Below are 18,813 nucleotides of genomic sequence, written 5' to 3' on the forward strand. Positions count from 1 at the left end.
ACAGGAGCCCACATTGCCTGGTTCCCACACCTACAAGCTGTCACCTCTAAGAAAAGAACCACTATTCGGAGATGCTTTTTAGAATAGAATAGACACCTAAATTGCAAGGGTCTTCAGAGGCAATCACATCCAACCCCAAAGGCCGGGGCTGGGAACAGCACACAGGGTCCCCATGCAAAGCCAGGACAAACCCTGAGGTCTGTGACTTCCTGGCTGGTGTCTTCCTCCTGACCCTAGTGTACTTGTCCCTTTGAAAAGCAATAGGCCCTGATGGCAATGGAAGGGACACCTCTGAATTCAGGGGACCATTGGCAACTCGTGGCACTTCCAAAGCTTTCACGGTCCCCAAAATGTAAGGACTAGAAACCTGATCTAATGTGAACCAAAGAATTTTCGAATTCCATTAATCATGAGTCAAATAATGATCTTCTTTGGCGAAGGCTATTTGAACGGAGTTACTCTAGTTGTAATAATTGAGCCTTTTCGAAGGAAGTCATTACCCTTCCCGACACGTCACATCAAAGAGGGTTTTTACTTTAAGTTGTCGGTCTTAACCTGGTTCTGGTTTCTGTCAAGTCTAGATGTGGAGCTGTCTCAATGAAAACCTTCTTTTCTGTTTCTTTATTCTTCCCCTGTCACTCTGTCACTTTTGTTTTCTTGTGCTCCCCACTCCAGGCTCTGAACATCCTCTGCTTTACAACGGGTCAGTTTCCATTTTTTCCTTTCTGGAATGTTCTAACATAGCCGGGCCCATCTCTCTCTCCCTGTGTTCCAGGATTAGAGTTGGAGTTCTAACCATTTTCACAGTCTTGCCAATTTTTCCTCAACAAAATACACCTTTGGATGACCTTGTTTTTATCCCATTCTGCCTCTTCAGTGACTGCTTCTCCTTGTGTGACCACAATGCAGGTTTCCATCACAGGTTTGTTTTTCCCGAAACACTTGGTTCTGGGGGATCGGCCCTTCCCGGCCCTGCCATCTTAACAGTAGGCCTGTAGTTTGCACCCTCCCTACACAGGAGCCTACACAGGCATCATCCTTGCCCCCCAAGTCTTGTAGGGAGTACCCCAAGAACTCCCCACAAAGTCTCCATTCACCCAACAGGAAATTCAGGAACATGCTGTCCTCACTGAGTAGATGGCATTACTCCCGTCCTGGGTGACCACAGACCTGGGCTTAGAAAGCACAGAATTATGACAAGGGAGCTACGGATCCAGACGTCAGTCAAGCATCATCTAAAAACTGAACAAGAACCACGGACTCTTTTTCAATACGTTGGTGCTTTTCGAATTGACAAAACCCAAATTCCTTAAAAGACTTAGGAATTTATAACACCTTTTTGACAATTAACACCTTTTCTCAATCAATAGATTTCTGACACCTTTTTTCAGTCAACAAATCCTATGAGTCTCAGAGATGTGTGACATCGCAAGGGAGCCTCATTTTCCAAAAGTCTAGGAGCCCCTGGTCTGGGCAGTAGGTGTCCTGGAAGACGTCAGAGCAGGGGAAGGGGCTTCTGCTCTAGGCATGTGTAGGAGGCATGCGTGAGCTGAATCGGGGTAAGTGGGTGGTGGGTGGGAGAACACGGGCACTGTTGGCGGGACGAGCCTGAGGAGAGGGGTGGGGGCTCGGGCATCTGTTTTGCGCCCACCCCGCACCCCCAGGCACTGGCTCGTTGGCCTTTGAGGAGAGACACTTTTGTGCAGAGCAGACATTCACTCGGGGAGTCTGCCCTCCGGGAACACAGCACCCTCCCAGGTCTCCAGCCCCTCCAGGCCTTGCTCAGTGTCCACCTGAACAGTCAAGGTGACTCAGCTGGAAATTGGCCCTGGAGCCAGAAGCCTCTCCTGGGACGCAGCCAGAGCTGGAGGGAGGCCCTCCACCTGGGCGCCATCCGGTCAAGCCCACTCTCCCGCTGAGAAAAAGATTTGCTCTTTGGCGCTTCCATTGTGTTTTGGGGTGGGAGGCGGAGGTTTAGAAAGGAAGCTGAATCACCTAAAATGTAGACAGACCTACTTGCACAAACGATGGCGTGCTGGGACGATGACAGTGGTTTGTTTTGTCGTGGAAGCACTTTAATGACTGTATAAATGAAATAGCACCGTCCAATTGCCAACGTCCAAGACAAGAAAAGGAAGCTGAGGGGCCAACCCACATGCCTCCAAAATAAAAGTATTATTTTGAATATTGTTCAGGCCCAGAGGTTCACCATCAGGGTCCCAAGGGGACTCTGCTAGCACGGGAAGCCAGCCCACGCTGGCTCCTGTCCCCTTCTTCATGACGCAGATCCGCTTCCCGCATCAGCTGACCACGCCTGCTATCGTGTGAGATGCTGACCTTCGTCTGCGTCTCTGCCCCTGGAAGCAGGGTCTCCCCCCCAAGCTCTCGGCTCCGTCACATGAGCTCCCACATCGCCGCAGGGCTCCTGCTTGTCAGCCCCCTCCACACCCAGGCCAGACTCCACTGCATGTTTCGAATCCTTACTCCCCTCACTTCCAGATAGATCCAGGCTCCAGAGAGCGGCACAGAGCCCTCCAGGCGTGCCTCCCGGCACCTCCATCTACACTCCGTCACCTCCCAGCCCTCACGCTTTCCCAAACGTGCCAAGGCCACTTCGCTGGTGCTGTTGTTGCCTGTTCCCGGAGTGCCCTCCCCCCTCGTGCTCCTGGAGATTCCGTCAGTCCCTCCATCACTCTTATGGAGCCTGACGGGGTAGGCCAGGGGGTGACGGTGTTAAACATAGAGGCATGAGGGTGTCATGGAGCTTACAGTCTGGGCTTCAAGAGAGAAACTAAACAGCTGTGCACGTGGCCACGTTCCTACAACTGGTACAAGTGCTGAGGAGGAAAAGAACGCCGTGCCAGGAGAAGGCCCCTGTGCCAGGGCGTGGAGTGGGCAGGCACCTGCTGGAACGAGCAGCAGACATTCACCCGCGTGCCCCTGGAGAGTGACGGGCAGGGCCTGAGGACGGATGCAGGTTGGTCATCCGGCTTTTTGTGAGAGGAGGTGAAGGCCCAGTCCTGGGAAAGGAAGTGGAGGCTGAGCCAATGCACAGAAGGCCAGCTGCTGTCGAGAGGAGAGAGCAGTCGTCGGGGTTCCCCAGAGAGGCTGGACCAGGCGGAGCGACACATGGTTTACTCGAATGAGTGGCTCACACAGTTGTGGAGGCTGAGGGGTCCCTGCTGTCAGCCGGCTGGGTGTCCCAATCGGCATCTGAGGCAGAGGCGGGGGAAGAGCGATGTCCCAGCTCAGAGGGTCAGGCAGAGGGCGAACCCCCTCCCTCCACACTGTTCTCTTTGCACCCTAACAGATCGGACGAGGGCAATCAGCTCTCCTCAGTCTACTGGTCCAACACTCACCTCACCCTGCACGCGCCCAGACACGTCCGGAATAATGGTCACCCAGTGTCCGCGTGCCCCGTGGCCCAGTCGTTGGCACAATTAGCCAGCACAGGGCGTCGTGAACAATGCTGCATGACAGGGGCCGGTGCAGGGGGAGGTGGGCACTGTGTGCTGTGGGCCCGTGCGACACCCACATGGAGAGGCCAGTCACACATGGAGTGTACAGCTAAGACGAGAGGAACCAACTGGGATAACACTGGGCGCCACAGGCACGGGGGTGGCTCATGGGGCCCCAGCGATCATGAGCTTGACAGAGTGAGAGGCACATCCGCACTGAGCCCTGGGAACCCCAGCATTTGAGGTTTGAGCAGCCAGGAGGATGCAGGTGGTAAAGATGCCTGAGAAGAAGCGTGAGAGCAGCTGGCCCCGGTAGAAGCCAGCCTCCCCTAAACACCCGGTCGCCCCCAGTCCGCCTGCCTGCCAGCCCCACCTTCATCCAGCTCACTCACCCCACAATACGGTTCTGGGGATCGCAAAGGTGTATTATTCATTTTAAATGTTTTTGATACTGTTTTTTTAAATGTCCTCCACCAGTTTCCTGAATGAAAGTGGGAATGCATGAATGAATGAATGAATGAATGAATGAATGAATGAATGAATGAATGAATGCATGCATGCATGCATGCATGAATGAATGAATGAACGAACGAACGAACGAATGAACAAATGAATAAACGCACGCTTCTTGCTCTCGGTGCTTTTCCTCTGCAGTTGCGTAAGCAACCAGGCCACTACGGGGAGCCCACCCTGCTCAGCCGCGAGTGGTCCCTTCACTTCCCCTGACAGGACAGTCAGTGAGAATGCGGGATTTGTTTTCAATGACAGACCCATGGGCTTCTCCTGGGAACTGTTGTACAAACAGACCGCCCAGGCCGCCAGGGAGAGGTGTGCAATCCTCCTTTCCAGGTAGGACTGGTTTCAGGCAAGGCAAACCCCTTCCTCTCACAAGCTGTGCCTGGGAGGCAACAGGACACACGGCTTACAGCAAATCTACCACAATTCGTCCGTCCGCGTGAACAGGCACCCTCCTCAGGGCCTGTCGTCAGAGAAGCCCCGCGCTAACCCCAGTGCTGCTCCTCGGACCGCTGTGGGGACCTGTTCTGGAGGCACCTTCAAGGTTGGGGCACGAGACACACCTGCTGCAACCACACCTCACGCGTGCACGCACACACTCACACATACAAGCTCATGTACACACACATACACACACTCAGACTCATACACACACTCACACACACATCGCCATCCATCCTGGTGGCACCTTCCACTTCTAACTCCTTCCCGTCAGCCTAAGGATGTGTCTGCAGGAGACGAGGGCCCTCCACGCACACGCGTGGGGACGGAGGGTGGTTCAGGGCAAAGCCATCAGGAAGCGACTCAGGTGATCCTTCAGGAGAAGGTTCGTCACCCAAAGTGGTCGTAAAGAGCAGGATAAACAGAGTGAGGGAGGAGGGGAAGTGGGCAGCTTCCTGGCTTCTGGTTCACACATCAAACAAAAGGGCCGTGACAGCCGCTCCCCGTCCCCTGCAGCGGCCCTGTTTAGGGACATGGAGTCCATGTGATCTGCCCCTACCTTGTCCCTAGAAAACACAGCAGACAAACTCTGGGGATAAGAAAGAGCACGGCTTCGTGTCACTCATTACAGAAAAAGCCATGTATCCCACTCGTGTCGAGGTGGCCCCCGTGCAGAAAAGTGTGTGACACCGACACAGAGTGTTTTAAAACTTTTCTGAGTTAATACTCAGAAAGGAAAATCGCCGGTACACCAGAATGTGAGCAGGAGTTTTCAATCTATTTCTCGAATGTTGTTACCATTTCACACTGTTAAAACACCTTTAATGAAAGGAGAACTATTAGCCCATTGCCTTTGACCTTTTCCGGTGGTCACGGTGTCACCCCCTGCCCCACAGCTGGGGGCTGGAGCTCTCAAATCTACTGACCATCTCACCATTCGCGCAACCTGGGAGACCCTGTTTCGAGGGGCAGAGGGGACTGCCCGTGGCATCACCCCACTAAGTCACCTGAGTATGTTTTCCAAGGAAACCGAAACTGCCAACACAATTACTCATGTCCAGAGACTTGCATTTCTTGGCTACCCCGGGACAGGCAGCACCAGCCTTAACCAAAATCTCATGATCAGTCACCAACATGCAAACAACGAAGAAGTCAGTGCTCTACCCACTCCTCTGTGGTTTCTGCTTTTCTGGAAAGTTTACTGTGTACATCCTTGTACTTAAGTCATCCCCTCATATTAGTAAGCAAAGTTTACTCAGCGCTCTGTAGGGCTTCTGAGCGGCGGCCAGTGAAAGGCACTAAGTGCATACTTCCTCTCGGCACGAAAATTTCCTTCCTCTTTGCATTCGGGTTGGCGGATCACAACCATCTCCTGTCACTCAGCACCCAGAGGTGTCCTACCTATCTGACCGGAGTGTCCATCAGTCAATTACACAGACTCAGAATCCAGCCACGTCTTTTGTTTCCTTCTATCATGTAGAAGAAGCTGTGTCCTTCTCCAGCGCCTCTGGTCTCTCTCATCTAGGTTCTCAAGAGCTGCTTTTTTGGACATCCGCAAAGTAATAATAATAATCCTGTTAAGATGAATTTTTTACCCCATGGCAGAAGCCTGTTGTGCTCTGCAAACCTCTGAGATAATCAGGGTTCCTGGAACCTAAACCTTCCTACGTAAAGTAACAGAGCAGCCAACCCAACGAAAGGGTCAGCAAGCTTCCTTTTTGGATCAACTGAGGTAGAGTGGCTGGACGCAGTCCTACACCTCCACTCGTCGGTTTAAAAACAACACAGAAGGAAAAATACCTGTGGACCCACCCGGGCGTTGCTGAGATCCTCCCATATAGATGACGGTCTGTTTCTCTTGCATGTGCCTAAAGGGGAGTGAGCTGATCACGAGAGATCTTATCCAATGGAAATACCACTCCCAGGACTGTCACGGGGAGACATAAAAGCACGTGAAGGGCCGTGGGCTCGGGGGGGGGGGAAGGACCCGGGTAAGTATAGGACAGGCGGCGTGATTATTCACACGACGGTGTTGATGATACTCTAAGTACTGGTGACTCTGGCAACCGTGTGCAAACAAAGATAATAACACGTTGACGGGGACGAGGGTGCCTTGCCCTCGAATAGGCTCCGAACCCATCGAGTAAACCGTGCAGCTTCTTGACTTCTCAAAGTCTGACTTCAAGACTTTCTTGAACAGGCTTCTCCACCTTTCCCTGACCTCCCTCCACCACCTACCCCCTGACCCTGGCAAAACTCTCTGCAGAGGTCATCCAAGACACATGTTGGATGTATTAAGGAAGTTGTTTACAAGCTTAAAATATCCTCTTTCCACACAGGTGAGTAGGTACAAGCACAGTCCCAGTACTGGGCTTATGGGGTGATCACTTCGTAAGGTATATAAATATCTAATCACTACGTTATACATCAGAAATGAATATAATATGCATTGTATGCCAACGGTAATTAATTTTTTTTATTTTAAAAATACGTACGTCTTGTCCCAAGAACTGAAGTCAGTGGTCTGAGGAGAGGGGCTAGCAAACTTTTTCTGTAAGGTGAGACAGTAACAATTTTCAGCTTTGCTATTAACTATTTTCATTCTTTCGTTTTGCAGCTAATCAGCTCAGCAAAGCAGCCATAGATAACATGTAAGAGAACAGGCATGAATGTGCTCCAATAAAACTTTCTTTATGGATGCAAACGTTCACATTTCATATAATGTTCAAGTGTCACAAACTAGTGTTCTTTTCATTTTTTTCCCCCAACAATTTAACAATGTCAAAACCATTGTTAGCTTGTGGGCCATACCCAAATAGGGGGCGGCTGGTTTTGGCCCGTGGGCCCCAGTTTGCTGCTCCCTGGTCTCCGACACTTCTATCAGTAAAAAAATAAATGTGCGCTCACCTCTAAATGCTCATGTCCACCATATTTTGTATGTTATAAAACATACTCAAAAAATCAACAAGGGAAAAGTGAAAAACATTAAATTGGCATTCTAGAATTTTCTTCCTGAACTCCTTTAGTGGATCGTCTAATAAAGTCCTAGGAGGCACGCACCCACTTTGGAGACATCTGATCTAGCAAAGAAGAAGAGAAAACTCCTATGAAATTGATGTTTTCTATTAGCCCACTGTTAGAGAGGTAAAGGAACTAGGGGGCATTCAACATCTGTCAATATAGTTTGTTAAAATGGAAACATGCTGGCTTATATTCACAAAGGCTAGATGTGAGGGATGAAAAAGAGTATCTCAGAGTCTGAGGACGGCCGTACTAGAATCACGCAGCTCAAAATCTGCAAATTAGAACAACTGCACTTCAGTTTCTCAGAACCGTTAAGTTTGCGCAAGGCGGCAGGGGCGTGGGGCGGTGTAAGTCTCTAATTTCATCTCGACTGTAGAAGAAGGATGTCAGCCTGCCTTCCATCTGCCTCTTCCTTTGTTTTCTGAGGGGCTAGAAACAATCTCAATTTCTTTTTCAAGTCTAATAATGAATGTAAGGGGTCAGTGAACCACGGAATAAGTCATTGCTGGATGTCGTAGAACCAGTCAATGTGACTGGTTTCTCTTCTGCAACTCCTGGGTCCCAGCCTCAATCTGGATCGGTCAACAGTCTGAACCCCCAATTGCCTCAGGTTTAAATCTGTCCTCCAGGCCACTCAGAACTAGAGGTTGACTCAAGAATGGTCTAAACAGCCCTTCCCCACGACCGCACTGCCTCCCCACTCACACACAGACACACACGCCTAAGGTCAAGCCACTGCAGCCAGACCCATGGGGGAAACAGTGGTAGGAAAGAATCCTGTCAAACGGTCATTACAGCTTGTAAGGGCCTCCAGCACTTCCGAAATGCCATCGGACAATGTACTAGAGCCTAAGGACTGGAGACATTGCTGCCATGTGCGAGCTGACCAGACGGCCTGACCCTCCAGGTCAGCACCCACTGCAAACACTCCATCTCCTTCTCTTTTACACAGCGGTCCTCCCAGAGCATGAAAACAGACCTTGGTCAAACCATGTTCTGATTTGACGGACAAAAAATATGGTCACAATCCCTTCTGCCGATGGAGTTTAAACATTTCTACACATTGTGGCAAACGTTTGCTCAATTCCTTGGCCCTTAAATGCTACTACATTCAACCTCCTCGCCCCACTTTATGGGATGTTGAGAGCCCTAATTAACCACGTCTGGGGACTTCTGAAGTATACAAAGACAGGTGACATGGCTCATGGGCCTTAGGAAAGTTTGGGGGAACTCAAAATGAACCAATATTCCTTTGGCCTCAAAAGGCTTAAGAGGCAAATCCTGGTGAACTATCTATGTATTCTGGAAGATTAAAATCAGGAAAGCAAAGGGAGAAGGAGAGCTGGCACTCTGCACCCAAGAAGGGCCCAATCGCACCCGCTTCCGCCCTCAGTAGCTCCCTGGGCATCAGTAATTACCGCGGCCCACTGAGGACTGGCTGTCTTCTGGCTGATCCTGTCTCTCCAGCAGGAAGGAAACCACGGGCCTTCTGAACCTCCATCACCAGCTCAAGCAGGACAAAGACATACATGGACTCTCACATAAATTCCTTTCTGTTGTCTTACAATGTGCTAATTGCCTATAATGAGCAAATTATAATAATTGCGGACAATTACATGAAAACTTTGACTTAGGTAGCAATCCCTCACCCATGAACTGCAAGGTCTTTCCTAAATATTAATTAAAGGCCACACCAGGCACCTGAACTAAGGCAGTGTTACCCCACTTTAGAGATGGGGAAACTGAGGCACAGAGTGCCATGTCTCTATTCAATTTCATAGGACAAACTTGACCATTTTAATAAGTGTAAATTTGTATATTATCTATAAATTGCTTAGGCTTTGCATGGAATGGTAGGTAGCTGTTAAAATTTATGTTTTCAAAGACACTGGGGAAAACGCTGATGATGAAATTTTAAATGAAAAGAAGAAGGTTATGTCATATTTGTAGAATGGTCTCAATCGTGTGTGAAGGCGTGAGGGTCTGTGTGTCTGCGTGTATGTCTGTTTATCAAGACTAGACCACTAAGTTAATAAGGGTTGTCAGTTTTGCATGGGATTCAAAATGACTTTTAGCTTCTTCCTTATGATTTTCTTTCTAGATATTCTAGATAAACATTTAATCTTTTATAATACGAAAATAAGATAAATGTTACTTAAAGATATTTTTAATTTTTGAAAAATTAAGACATTTTTAAAGACTTCCTTATTCCATTTTAAATCAGGCTCCCTCACTCTTGCAATGCATTTAGGACACTTATGTTAAACCTTCTCTTCCCAGTAACATAATTTCCCAGTTCCTTTGTGCTTGCTTGCGGTGAATTAATAAGCATGACCCCATAAGTGGCCACCTGGCTGGAATTCACCCTGAGAGGCTGGAAATGGCCACCGAGGCCAGGATGAGGCGCGGGGACAGACCCTGGGACACAGATCAGCCTCTCGACAGGGGTTCATGAGTCCCAAGGTTCTGCTCAGATCTGTGGGGTGACCTTTGCCGGCCGCTGCTTTCCTGGAAACGGATGCAGCCTGTGCCTCCGTCTAAGCCCACCCAGCTGTCCTGTCCTGTCCGGAGGTCAGGGAGAGAAAAGAGGGCAGCTGACATCAAAGACAGAGCAAAATCCTCCCCTGCCAGCCGGAGGTGTTGCTTCCTGCTGCGAGGGCAGCTGCTCTCTTGTGCCCTTCAACTAAAGGTCACAAGGTTCACACTACCCTATAAATACCACCTCCTGCCCTAAACAAAACAGCAGCCAGACCTCGTGGGCCCGCCTGATGCCCACCAGTATGGGCAGTGTGGACGGGCTCGTGCCCACCTACAGAATCCATCCACTATACCGCCCCCACCCCTGCGAGGGGAGCAGGGACAGGGAGTGCTGGGTGCCAGCCTCACTCGGCATGGCTGAGCACAGGCTGAGCCTCCCTGCAGCAATCGTGGGCATTCTGGCCACACTGGGGTGGAGCCGGGGACATGCACAGTGGGCAAAGCATTGGCCTTATCTCCGGCTGAGTCCTGAGAGTGGTCCAGGAGAGTCCGGCTTGCCCTTGTACATGTCGGAACCTCAGTGCAGGGCCTGCCCTGTGTTTCTGTTCCTGCAGAGCTGTGGCCCTTTGGCTGGGAACCTTGCACCAAAGTCTTGTCTTCCTAAGCTTTGCATTAAACAGTTTCCGGCAGAAGAACAGTTCTCCCAAGAACTGCCTGGAAGCTTGGGACTAAAAGAAGGCTGGGTGGGCAGGAAGGGGCTGGTGGACGGGGACGCAAGGTGGGGGGCACCCAGATTGACCACCCTTTGGAGCAGAGACTGGCTGCTTTGCAGTCAATGGCCATTTTATTTCATTAATAAACAGGCCTGGGTACAAGAGGGACGTTTGGAAGCTGTACATTCGGTGGGGGAGCCCTGAACACAAAGCACAGTGAGGAAGTGAGGGAGGAAGGGGGCAGGGCTGGGCCACCTTGCCCAAGGCTGAGCAGACAGGAGACTATGGAGGAGAGAAGCTAAGGGAGGAGAGCAAGATAGGAGCCGAGCCGGGCTCACGGCCCAATGGGCTGCAGTGCTGTCAGCTGCTCTGAAAACCCTGGGACTCCCTCTTACCTTCCAAATCCCAGCTCAGCATTTCTTTACCTTCCTCTGTGTGACGCTCCAAACAAGAGCAAACACAGACTTTGCACCCAGGAGGTCCCAGACCGGTTGGTGAGAACCTTTACACTTTGAGGGAGAGTGGAGATTGAAGGATCGTGTCAGCCCTCCCGGCTCCGGGCTGGTGGCCCAGCCTGTGGGACTCAGCCCCACCTCAGAGGTCTCTGGGGGGCTCCTCACCCCTCACTTGCTCCGACTGCCACACCTGGCTCATCCTCTCGGTGGTTTAGTTCTTTAGTTCTTCCCTGCCAGGTGGCCACCTTGCTCCCAACACAGCACCTGCCACAAACACCTTTCCCAGGGTTCACCCGAACCCCGTCCCCACGCCGCACCCATCGTTTCTATGGAACCAGCAGCTCAGGGAAAGCCCCACTCCACCCTCAGGAAGCCACAGCGGGGGAGCTGGGCTGTCACCGGGGACATGAAATGCACTGTCTGGCCATCCCAGCGGGACAGGCACAGCAGTCACTGGTCGAGGTGTCAATAATAACGTCTATTGTAGCTAACCCCATCGATAGGTGGTTTTTGTCCCAAACATGTGACAGGAACCAGGCACAGAGGTGGGAACTCAGGAGACCGCTGTGGAAGGTAACTCTGCCTCCACTTCCTCGTCTAGTATAGTTGCTGACCAGATATCGAGGAAATTCCTTCCCACAAATTTAAAATTGTAAAATCCAAGAGTTGGTAATAGACACCTGCAGGCTCTCAGGACCTGCTTCCCGGCCCTCAGGCACACACCGCTGTAACCAACGCCTCCCCTCCCCTCCCCTGCCTCCCCTCCCATCCGTTTCCCTCCTTCCCCTCTCCAGTCCTGCTCACCCTGGCGGAGGGAGTCACACTGACACTGGGTCACCAAGGACCCCTGTCCTACATCCCCATCTGCCGTGCACAGAAGAGAGGAGCCTGCAGCGTCACACAAGGTAGATGAGAGGACAAAATATTCCAGGGCCCAGGGCATGGAGCTGTCTTTTCCAGGACAGGTCCCCCGCGGCCCACGGCTGCTAACCCCAGCCCCTTATTCCTGCCTCCGCCATAACCGGGGCTGTCAGAGGACAGCCTCTCTCTGAAGGCCCAGCTAACACCTTCAGTTTAGCTCTAAATTTAGCCCAGGGAGAGAAACCCACCAGAAGGGGGGCAGGGTGGTCATCCTTTTGTGCCACCAGAGAACACTTGGACCCAGCACAGCTGCAACCAGCCGGTGAAGATGCGCCAACGTCACTGACATTCACTCGGGCCGGGCATCGTCACCCCCCCCACACTGAACCGGTGATGCAAACGCTGCCCAGTCAAAGGCAGCCCTGCCCGAGAGGCAGAACCCCCAGATCCAGGCTGCCACGCCTCAAAGGCCACCTTCAGGGGCAAGCGGCACGCTGGCCACTCCCCTGGAGTGCGGTGACAGGGACAAAAGCAGAGCTGGTGAGGCCCGTACAGGTTAATTGAGGCCTCGCGGAGCTGAGTCGCACACCTGTGCTCCAACACAGGGCTGCACTCCAAATCTGTGTGCTGAGGACACGTGGCCAAACGCCGAGAAGGAACGTGGAGCTGGCCCACGCCGTGCCCCAGCTGGCTGCACTGCTGACCTTCAGGGGGCGAAGCCTTCAGATGCCATCCTTCCCCAGAGGGCTGTGCCAGGCTAGGCTGGAGGAAGGCCGAGGCGTCTGCAGAGGGAGCCCGCTGGAGGCCGCACCACAGCTGTGGCCCCTTCCCCAGGGGCTGGACCCGCACCAGCCTGCGTGGTGCCCACCGTTAGCCCCGGTCAGTATGACGTATCAGTGGTATACGTGAGAGAACAGCAGAACTGGAATTGGTTAGCTCCCGGGGCTACAGCAACAAAGCACCACACACTGGGGGCTTGAAACAACAGAAATGTGCTCTCTCAGTTCTGGAGGCTGGAAGCCTGAGATCGGGGTGTCGCACGGGGCCCGCTCTCCCTGTAGGCTCTGGGGCGGGTCCTCCCTGACTCTCCCAGCTTCCAGAGGTGGCGGCAGTCACGCTGTCCCTTGGCCTTTGGCTACATCATCCCAGTCTGCCCCTGCCTTCCCACGGCGGTCCCCACTCCTTCTAAGGACCCCATCAGGTTGGATCAGCACCAGCCTGACGTCAACTTAACTTGATTCCATCGGCAAAGACCCTTTTCCAAATAGGTCACATTCAGGGGTACTGGGGCTTAGGATTTCAACACATGTTTGGGGAGACTCACCAACCCTAATATCTGGGTTCAAAAGAAAGAAAACAATACAACTTGAAATTTTTCACTGCAACGTTATAGTTTAAAAACATATAGGAATAACCTGAAAGCTTGCTATTTGGAATTTGTATTTGTTGGACTACTATGCAGTCATTGGAAATGATTACTGAGAGATTATGTGGCAATATTATGTGACGGCCTATTTCTAGCAATGCCAGGTCATTCCTCTAACTACGTTATGAGAAAGTCAGTCATGTGAGCAAGGCCTATGGGGGAATAGAAACAGCTGTGTGGGAGCTGAGGGATTACAGACACTTTCATCATAACATTTTTTCCTTCAACATCTCTCTTTATTTAATATATTTTTCACATTAAATGGAAGGAAGAGACAATTGGTTTGAGTCATCTCTAACACTGAACAGCGAGGAGACTAAGGGAGCATTTACCTCTGCAAACCTCAGTGTCCTAACTACCAAGTGGACAGAATATGTGTCCCTTTCACCTCTGAGAACAGCTGGGCGCTCACGTGGGCCAAAATCACCTCAGGACAGGGACCCCCTTGATGGCCAGGGTCACTGAGCAAAACCTTTCACCATTCCAGTCATTAGAGGGCAGGGCTGTGTTTCTGTCACTGTCCTTGCAAATGCCTAAGAGTGCTCTGGGACTAACAGATATTTCTGGCAATAAAGACAAGAAAGAGGAGGAATTAGCCAATATAAAGAGTGCAGAATCAAAGTGAGCTCAAGCAGCAGAGGGCATGGCAGAAACTTCTGGAAGTGTGGTTCACTGTCACATGCTGTCCCTGCTACAGGCTGAGCCTTGGGTCTCCAGGCTGCCTGGAGAACTTGCCATGTGTTGACTGGCACGGTTACACCCGTGGGGGCGCATCGGGCCGCCAGCCGACCACCCTCTTCACCAGGGCGGGATTCATTCCTTCCACACCTACCTGCTGCTCTGTGACTAGGAGAGGGCAGCGGACCACGCCAAGTCCCTGAGGGACAACCAGCACACAAAATGCACACTGTGTGTCCAGAGGCAATGAACGTCAAGATGGGAAAATAAGGCAAAGTGAGGGCAGCGCCCTCTTGGATGAGGGGACATTTGGCAAAGACGTCATTTCATGCAGGGGGACCACCAAGCGCAAAGCCAGAGGTGGGCAGGCTGGGTGCGTGCGAGGCTTGGCCAGGGGCCAGCGTGTCTGAAACACCGGGAGCAGGAGACGGGCAGGAGAGACGCCAGGGACACGCAGGGGCCAGACCACAGGGCCTTAGAAACAGACTTCTGGACTTGGAGGTTTTGTTCTTCGTGAGCAGGGAAGACGCTAGCGAGTTTTGAGTGATGTCTGGCCGCTCTGACGGCTCTGCAGGGGACGGCTGGGGGACAGCCAGGTGGAGGCTGGGAGATCAGCAAGGGTGCCGGCTGGGCCAGCATGGTGTCGGGGGAGGGGACTTCCCGACAGTTGTTAGGGGATTAGCAGATGAACTGGCTGTGAGAGACAGAAAAGAGCCTAGAAGAACTCAGAAGTTTGGGTCTGAGGAACTGGAACAATGGAGTTTCCGTTTGCTGAGACTGGCAGACCCCAGAGAGAGCTGAATAGGAAAAGGGAAGGGGGTGGAGAGGTCACATTTAGTTAAGATTATGGTGAGAGAATCCCTACAGAGTGAATTCAAGTAAGGCTGGTCCTCCAAGCTGCAGGGAAGTGACGGGAGCCCTGCTGTGAGTTGCCAGACATGTGAGTAGTTGGAGATACTCTTCCACTTGGGTTTTGTGCCAAAAAAATGTGTACGAGTGGACACTTGGGTCGACGTTGCTCAAGCAGGAGTTCGCCGTCATCAGAAGTGTCTGGACACTGCTGGTAACCACTTGGAGCACCTCTTGTCGTGGCAGAGGTCAAATGTGACTTGTATTCATCTTTTGGTATCGATATATTGAGTATGACAATTTTAATAGTTTTCCTTTCTTAAACCGTGTATACATATTTTTGGCACCCTCTGTATATGAGAGTGCTGCTGAAAGGAGGAGGTGCTTTGAGCCTCCTGAGAAAATGATCTCTGACCGGGCAACTCTTGGCACTGAGAGGAGGAAAGGTGGCTGTTGGCACTTCTCCTAAACTCAACACGCGACAGGTTTTTTCACCCCGGGAAAGGGATCCTGAAGGTGGGAGCCGAGGGACAAGTGGTTTAATAACCACACGGATGCCACGGGCCTGCAGGCAGAGCCTGGCGGGGTTTGTAGGTGGTGCCAGCAGGCCCAGACCCAACAGCAGTGTGATGGGGATGCGGGCTGTAGGGTAAGAATTCCCCTACGCGATGCGGGAGGAGCGGGAGCCAAGGCTGGCTGGGGGAGGAGGAGGACCCATCGAAGGGTGGCTAAGCAGGGTCCCTGAAGTGCCAGGAGGGTCCCGCTGCCAAAGCGGGGCCGCCAACAGGGAGCTCATGGTGGGTAGGTGGGGAGCAGTCAGGAGACGGAGGGATGCAGAACAGAGGCGAGAACACACTGGGCCCACTGGGCGCCTGTGCCATCCCCGCGGCTCTGTACCCCCTGACTCAGAGCCTGACACAACTTCCTCTCGCAGGGCTGTCCTATAAAATGCAGGATGGCCATTACACATGAAGTGCAGATAAACAATGGATACTATGTTCTCATAAGTACGTCCCATGCAATAGTTGAGACATACTTACATTAAGAAACTATTTGCTATTGATCTGAAACTCAAACTTAGCTGGGAATCCTGTTCTTTTCTTTGCTGTATCTCTGTCCAGCCAGCCCCTACCAGAGCTCCCCAGGGAGGGGGACCCAGGCAGGCTCCTGCCCCCACGAGCGGCCGATTGCAGCTGCTATCACGACTGAGCGCCTGTCGCACACCAAGTCCCACGTATACAGCGCAGGAGGACAGAGTCCATCCGTCCAGTATTGCAGATGAGAACACTGAGGCTCAGAAAGAACGAACGACTCACCAAACTTTTGTAGGTGAGAACAGCTCGCACCCTGCAGCACTCAGATCAGGCACAGTTCTCAGAGGTCTATGCAGAAGGTCTCATTTAATCCTTTCAACAAGTCCACGAGGAACGGTTCTTGGACCCATTTTACAGATAAGGAACTAAAGTCACACCGATAGGAAGTGGGCTCGTCAGGGTGTGAACGCAGGCGCTGTGATTCATCTGCTTTTACCCGTCTGCCCAACCCACCACCCAGCCACTCCTTACCCCGCCTCCTGCATAGGGAGAAGCAATATTCACGCACAGGAAGCTAGAGTCCACGTGGCAGGGATGGCTGAGGGCTGGCGGGGTACAGTGAAGGGACTAGACTGACAATGGAGGAGAAAGAAATCATTGTGGTTTCGGGGGGCCAATGGAGGGTTCACAGAGGCAGATAAATGGGAGATCTGAACAGTTGGAAGCCGGGTAGGTTGACTCCCTGTTAGGAACTGTCATTATGTAAATATCACCCGTTACTGAGCCCGTCACAGCAGCCAGGTGCTGGACTAAGCACTGAAATTACCTTCCTCCGCCCTCACAGCACCCCATCTTACAAACTAGGCACTGGGGTGTCAGGGAGGCCAAGGAGCCCCATCCAAGGTCACCCCATCAGGAAGAAGCAGATGTAGGACTGGAACCATGGAGGTGACCCCAAAGCCAGCACACCTTCCATGCCACCTTCCTTCCCGGCCTGCTCGTAAGGATTCACATCCTCCAATTCAAGACAGAGAAGCACGTGCAGTACAGCTGGGTCCCATGACACGGGGTCATCACTGCTTCTGGAAGTGACAGAGCAACAGGTTTCGGAGTTTCTTTTGAGGGTGACAAAAATGTCCTGGAATTGGCTAGTGGTGACAGCGGCACGCCATTGTGGATGTACTAAAAACCACTAGTTAGACACTAAAATGTCTAAAACGGGGAGTCTTACTTTTAACAAAAAGTGCAGAGAGAGGTCCCATAAAGTAAGTCAGCCTACAACATGGCTGAGCTTCAAGTCCTTGGGCCCAGAGGCTTCCCATCCCCCTCCCAGCACAGGGCGAAGCTTCCCGTGATCTAGAAGCCACCCCCCACCCCCCACCCCCACCCCGGGGCGTGTGCCCACCCAGCCCTCACCTCCCACCACTTCCAAGTCCCCACCTCTCCAGCCTCGGGCCTCCCTCCTCCCCCTGGAACCGCCCGGGAGGCCTGGCCTCAGGCCCTTGGCCTGCTGTTCCCTCTGCTGGGAGGACATTCCCCAGGTTTTCCCGTGACTTGCCCCCGCCTCCATTGCGGTGTCTCTCAGAGGCCACGTCTTTCACCCTGGAGCTCACACGCCTCCGCCCCACACCCACCATGGCCCAGCACGTTCTGGCTTTGCCTCTTTGTTTCCTCCTGAAACCACACGTTCATTCTTTTCTGTATTTGGGTGTTTAGTGTCTGCCTCCCCCACCGCAGGCCAGCTCATGCCAGGGGACCAGGTCTGTTCTGCCCCCAGCACCCAGAACCAGGCCTGGTGCCAACCGTGGACCCACAACACATATTTGTTGAATAGATTCAATCACATAATAACAATGCTATTTGTTTCTAAACTATAAAAACATTGTAGTATCGATATTATCAGGTCACGTGGTTCATACTACCCGCTATAAGAGAGTCACAAACACAGGGTGACAGGGATTAGATAAAGGACAAAGTGTTTCTACCTGGGCATGAGAGGAGGCGACGAGGCAGAACGGAAGCCACGGCACATAGCGTGGAAGTCACTGGGCTTGAGTGGGAAGCGAGGCTCTCACTCCACTCACAGAAAGGACAGGGGGTGAGGGTGACATCGAGAATCAGGCCCCTGCTAGGCCTGGTCCTTAGCCTTGTCTACATTCTTGCTCAGTACATTAAGTGAGAGGGGCATCTGGTATTAATTCACATTTCTTGGACTGCTGGTGAGGTTGACTGCTTTTCCCATGTACGTGTGTTAGTCACTTCCCTTTCTTCTTCTCACGATCTGTTGATGCTCATTGCTCGTTGGGGTGACGTTGGTTTAATTTCTGTTGAAAGATCTTCTTAGCAAAGAGACTGATGCTCTATCTCTCACACACACACACACACACACACACACACAAATACACACATATAGATGCACATATGACTATATACGTACAACAAATAGAGATTCCTAATTTATTCTTTAGCTTGTAATTTTGCTAATGTCATTTTTAGATATGTACGCAATCCTTTCTCTTTTTTTTTTTTCATTATGCTGTTCCTTTGCTTTTATATCTAGAAATTCCTTGACTCTAAAAAGAGAGGAAGGCGTCAGGGACCCAGGCCGCATCCTCCTGACACCTCAGTTGTACTAAAAGGCTTTGTGGTAGGTCATTTAAGTGATCTGTACTTGAAGGCATATTTTAACATTAAAATAAGCCAGCCCACTAGGGAGAAGAAGGGGAAATTCTCATAACATTTTAAGAAAAATAAAAGACCTCAAAGTTGCAATCAGGGCTACACTTTGGGGGAAAGTTGAAGAACCACTATCCGAAGCAACAAATCTGAGAGAAGGACACAGTTTCTTTGCCAGGATGTCCATGGCAACGTAACTGATTG

This window comes from Rhinolophus ferrumequinum, chromosome 2, assembly GCF_004115265.2.
Source record: "Rhinolophus ferrumequinum isolate MPI-CBG mRhiFer1 chromosome 2, mRhiFer1_v1.p, whole genome shotgun sequence".
In the NCBI taxonomy this organism is placed as follows: Eukaryota; Metazoa; Chordata; class Mammalia; order Chiroptera; family Rhinolophidae; genus Rhinolophus; species Rhinolophus ferrumequinum.